The sequence below is a fragment of the Petaurus breviceps genome, unplaced genomic scaffold, assembly GCF_028583685.1.
Source record: "Petaurus breviceps papuanus isolate PSGF00001 unplaced genomic scaffold, PetGlider_PUasm1.0 90376, whole genome shotgun sequence".
Taxonomy (NCBI): Eukaryota; Metazoa; Chordata; class Mammalia; order Diprotodontia; family Petauridae; genus Petaurus; species Petaurus breviceps.
Window position 1 is genome coordinate 9,362 of NW_027187232.1, and position 5,627 is coordinate 14,988.

The 5,627-nt window shown below is 48.2% G+C and overlaps 1 pseudogene; it reads right to left on the reverse strand.

The window, feature by feature from the left end:
• Positions 1-3,475: 3,475 nt before the first annotated feature.
• Positions 3,476-5,522, reverse strand: LOC138177253 (RLA class I histocompatibility antigen, alpha chain 11/11-like; annotated as a pseudogene).
• Between the last annotated feature and the right edge of the window lie 105 nt (positions 5,523-5,627).

Sequence of the window (5,627 nt, forward strand, 5' to 3'; positions counted from 1 at the left end):
ATTACTCCTAAGCCCCGATTTCAGCACCTAGTGGGTGCATGATTGCCTATCAGGGATGACTCATTCCTAGAATCAAACAGAACTAAGGAAATTCTTTCCTTCTGTTGTGGTATATGACATTGTCCTTTTTTCTTTTTGTAGTAAAAGTATATAATCAAGAAGTTCTCTAAGTACAATACTAAATCTGTTAAATAATAGATGGAACCTGGAACATCTCTGAGTTACTGTAATAGGAGGCAATAATGAATAGCTTACAATTATAACCTGTATTCATGGCCAGATAAAATATGTAGCTAATATCCTGGAAAGGAGGATATGATTAGACCAAGTAATAAAAAAAAAAAAAAGATGTAATGGGAAAGATGTCTAATTAAATAGGATAGCGAATTTTGAGGAAAGCAACAAAAAATGATTCCTCTAAGGATCATATACAGATGTAGAATATTGGCTTCCAAAATACTTCTATCATGGACATTGAAGCTTTAAGCATGCTTTGGTAATAAGATGCCAAATTTGGATTTTTTCACAAAATATGTCTAAGGTCGTAGTAGAAGTAAAATTATTTTTTCTTTATTAAAGAATCTGTCTGATAGTTTTAAAAGGCAGATGAGCTCATTTTATGGTTGGACCCTCACATTTTAAAAGATTCTTATGCCAGGTACAGGCTTTAGGTAAGGACAGCAGCAGCAGATGATATATAAACTGAAATTCTCTGTAGTGTCAAAAATGGAGAACCAAATTTAAGTGATTGTACTGATTTATGCTGAGTCAGAATTATCTGGGAACCTCTAGATCTGAACCAGAGAAGCAGAACTCCCTTTTTGAACTGTCTTAAGAATAAAAACTATTGTCAAAAAAAAGGTCATCTAGGGACCAGATAACTACATGAGGCTTGAGGGATTCAAAACGTGCTGTTTAAGTGGATGTGGGAATTCTGGGATACAAGGAATTTGATGTTAACATTGGTGATAATGATTGTGTTGATGTGTATGGTTCGTGTTTAAGGTTTCTTGGTTGTCTTGGTGACATGTAAATGTCCCTTCTCCAGACTGTGTGTTGTGAACCACCTAAGTAGTTTAATCTCTACCTGAATTAATGTAGTTATGCAATTTTGTAATCTGAGAGAAAAACTTTATTTTATTGTTTGAATCTAGCCCTGCTGGATGGAAAACTGAGCCATTTCTATGTGCCTTTAGTATCAAATCATATGTTCTCTGGGAGCCCTGTCAGGTCTGTCTGACTACTTCCACAGATGCCATCTTGTGGGTATGGACTCTTGGATCCATCTATCCCATGTAAAGATTGCCCCTGCTCCCGAGTGGCCATCTGAGTCCATAGGGGAGCTTGCCCTCTGGTTTCCAAGAGGCCCGAAAAAGACGACATCAGAGGCAGACAGCTTTCCTAAATGTCCGGACCAGGTCTGCGTGAAGAGCCGCTCCCTCCCCACCTGGGCCCCTTACACACCCAAGGCTGGTTATTTATAACTTTGGTAGCTTTAGCTTATTTCTGCTTATTTCTCCACCCTCCCATCATGCTTCCTACCTTGATCCCCTTGGCAGCCTGCTCCTTGGCTTGTTTTCGATTGCCCTGCAGTGGCTGCCCAGCTCCGGGGATGTCCAACCAGAGGGGAGACCGTCTCCTTCTCCCATGTCCCCATTCACCCCCGGTGACAGCCTGCCTCGGTCTGACAAAGAATTTGACCTTATCTTTAGTGGCCCCTATTTCAGGAAGCATTTGGGAAAAACCTGAATCCACCTAGATTAGGATTTTTAGAACTCTCGCCCCCCAGGAAGAGAGAGGTTTTTCTGTATCTTCCTTGGCCTAAAGGTGAAGTCTTCAGCTTGTCTTTGACCAAAAGGAGGAAATGACAACAACCCCCAAAAGGTCAAAGCCCAAATGGATCAGTCAGACTGCTTTGCTTTGCTGTACAAAGCCTCTTTCCTGTGTCAGCAGCTCCGAGGACCAGACAAGGCTGAACAGTGGGGCTTCCCTTTCCTAGAGGCCTGTGCTGTGTGGGCCAGGCTCAGGCAGCCTGGGATCCAGCTGACACTACTTTGTCAATCCTCATGTAAACATGAGGAGACCCTACATGTGAGGGACACAGACATTCTGGGATTGTCCTAAAACATAAAACTTGGTCATTCTTTTTTTTAATTTTTTTCCTTTTTGCTTTCTGGAGGGAGAAGGCAGGGCAATTGGGGTTAAGTGACTTTCCCAAGGTCACAGGGCTAGTAAGTGTTAAGTGTCTGAGGCCAGATTTGAACTCTGTCCTCCTGAGCCCATGACTGGTGCTCTATTCACTGTGCTACCCAACCACCCCAAACTTTTTCATTCTTGTATCAGACAGGCAGAACTTAGGTTTTGACTCCTTGCAGCACATATTTGCTGGCTTTAAGGGAATAAATTATATAAATGTATATCACCTGGCCTCTTTGCTCATTTAACCAAACTCTTCACATTATTCAAAAATTTCTCCTCATATTTGATCTTCATTTATTTTAGTGAAACTTTTACAATTTTATGTAGTTAGGATTATCTATTTCTTAAAAGTCTCCATATCTTGGATTAAGAATGTTCTTTTAGGGGTGGCTAGGTGGTTGAGTGAATAGAGCACAGGCCTGGAGTCAGGAGGACCTGAGTTCAAATCTGGTCTCAGACACTTAACACAAAAACTAGCTATGTGACCTTGGGCAAGTCACTTAACCCCAATTACCCTTAAAAAAAAAAAAGGAATGATCCTTTACACAGTTGTGGAAGGTATATGAATATATTTTCTTCTGATTTAAAAAAATTTTTTTCATTCACCCTGCTCAGCCTTCCTAAATTGAGAAAGGAAAACAAAGTCTCTGTTATAAACTTGTATACTATTCATGCCCCCCCCCCAAATGTACATATACATGTGTAACATTCTACACTCTGAATCTTTCTTCTCCGTCAGGAAGTGGGGGGCATCTTTCACCACTTGCCCTCTGGACCATTTCAAATGAGATTGATGTTCTATGTCGGATTCTTCCCCCATCAGACTGTCCTGTGTCGTACAGACTTCTGCTTACACCTGGAGTATGGGAGATCATTGTCCCTGACCCCTCCTCAGAAGCCTCTGTCTTCTGGAAGGTTCTAAACTCTCTGCTCCTTGGTAATTGTGGCTGGTAAATCCTACTGAATCTGGCTGTGGCTCCTCCTTGTTTGAAGTCCTTCTTTCTGGATGCTTGCAGAATTTCTTTCTTTGACCTTAAGCTCTGGATTTTGGCTAAGATGTTCCTGTTTGTTTTTATTGGGAGTTTCTTTCCAGAGATAACCAGTGACTTCTTTTTATTTCCATTTTGACCTCTAGTTCTAAAGACATCCAGGGAAGACTTTATGATGAAGCAAGAGTTAGAGAGCATTATAAAATGCAAAATGAGTAATCTTGATTACATTAAACTGAAAAGCTTCTGTTGTAGTGAACATCTGAGAAACAGAACAGCAAAGCCAATTATAATTTGATAGGAGTGTTTATTAACCAGCTGCTGACTGCCTCCCCAATAGAGAAGACAGCCCTGAGTCTTCTGTAAGATACACTTACATAGAGTTAGGTGTTGCTAATCAACAAAATATGGTCCCAAGGGGAGTGTAATGCAGTTAATGCCGTTTTTAGTGAAGCCTTGATTACCTAGCAAAGCCCTGGATACAAACATAAACAGACCTGAATCTGGGGCATGTTTCTAGCAGCACAGGTGAAACTTTCCCTCACTATTATGGCCTATTAGCTGCTTTCCAGGGACCCTAGTAGGGGGCCCCTCTAGCAGGTTGCAACTGGGAGGGGGCTTTGGTGTATACTTTCTGGTGGGCACTTCACTGCCCCCTTTTCTTGTTCATAGTTCCCTAGGCACAGGGACAGGTAGGGGAGGGGGAACATCCCACAGTGCAGGCCGTGAGGGGTTGGGGCCTTGAGTGCCAAGCACATGGGGCGGGGCTGGTACCTGCTTTCTGCAGGGTCTCCTTGCCCATCCGCAGGTACTTCTTCACCCCCATCACACACTCCTCTTCCAGATAGGCTTTATATCCCTCAGCTAGGCTCCTGTCCACCTCCCACGTGGACGTCTTCATGTATGTCCGGGGCGAGGTGGTCCCTCCGGTCATGGGCCTGTTGTTCAATCCCGTCCTGAAGATGAGCTGGGGTCACCTCGCAGCAGTACAAGGTCTGGAAGGTGTAGACGCCTTCGGGGGCCAGGCGGGTCAGAGCGGGCTCTGCGGACCTCGGGACCCCCCCCCCCCCCCCCCTACACTCTCTCCCTCCCCCCCACCCCCACGCACCGCCCTCGTTCTGGTTGAAGTAACCCCGAAAGGTCTCCAGGCTCACTCGGTCAGCGTGTGTCTGCCCCCTCACGTTCCGCGTCTGCCACCCCCAGTACCCCGGTTCCACCCCTTCGATCCACGCCGCGTGGCTCCATTCTCTCACTCGCGCTGTCACTGTCGAAGCGCAGGAACTGCTGATCGTCCATGTAGGCCAGGAGGACGAAGCGCGGCTCCCCGAGCGCGGTCCGAGTCACGGCCGTGTAGACATACCACAGTGAGTGAGAGCCTGGGAGGGAATGGCCGAGGTCAGGGCTGGGACCGTGAAGACCGGACACCCGCGGCTAAGCCCTGGGGTATCACCCAAGATTCCGTCTAGCCCTGGGGTGTCACCCACGATTCAGTCTTGCCCTGGGCGTGACCCTGGACTCCGAGCCGCCCGGGGTGTGACCCTGGACCCTGGACAGTCCCAAGATGTCTCCCCACCCCTGGGCATCCCGCCCCTCCTCCGAGCCCGGCCGGGACTATCTTGGGACTCCAGCACTTTGAGGCAGGTCCTAGTGCCCCTTCATCTGGCCCTTGCCCTCCCCCGCCCCCTCCTCTGCTCCGGGGCCTTCCCACTGCTCACCTTCGGCTCCCCACCTTGTATCCTCACCTGCCCCCGCCCCATCCTCCTGCCCCGACGATCCTCCGAGAAGCTCTTTAAGGAAGATGCCCCTGGTTCTGCCCTTGCCCCTGAATGGGGGGAGGCGGCCAACTCTGCCTCCCCCAGGCCTGCTGCCCCTTTCTCCCTCACGGCTCCTCTGTCACAGCACCCCTCGTCCTCACACTTACCTACCAACCAATCCGCCCCTCCCCCCAAAGTAAGGGACCCAAACCAGGGTCCCCCGCCCCACAAGCCCGGCTCACTGATGGCGGCTCATGTTCCCCGAGTGTCTCTGTCTCTCTCTATGTCTCTATGTGTCTGTCTGTCCGTGTGTTTGGCTGTCTGTCTCTCATTGCAGTCCCTTCCCGGCTGCACCTGAGCCCAAGGAGCGGGTTCCCGGGACACCCCCTCAACCCGGGGCTGGGGTCGGGGAGCTCTCTGTAGGAAACCCCATCCCACCCTCCCGTCCGCCCCAGAAGCTGTGTCCGATCTCCCCACCCCACTGACCCCGGCATCGGGCAGGACCAGGGTCCCCAACAAGAGGAGAGAGCCCACAACACACTCCATGGTCCCTGAGCAAAGGAGCCCAGGATCCTTGAGATCAATTTGTCCTGGGTTTATAGAAGAACGAATCCCTAACTTCTGATTGGCTTCACGGAGCCTCTGGTAGCCAATAGCGAACGGAAGAGTATAAACGTCATTGGCG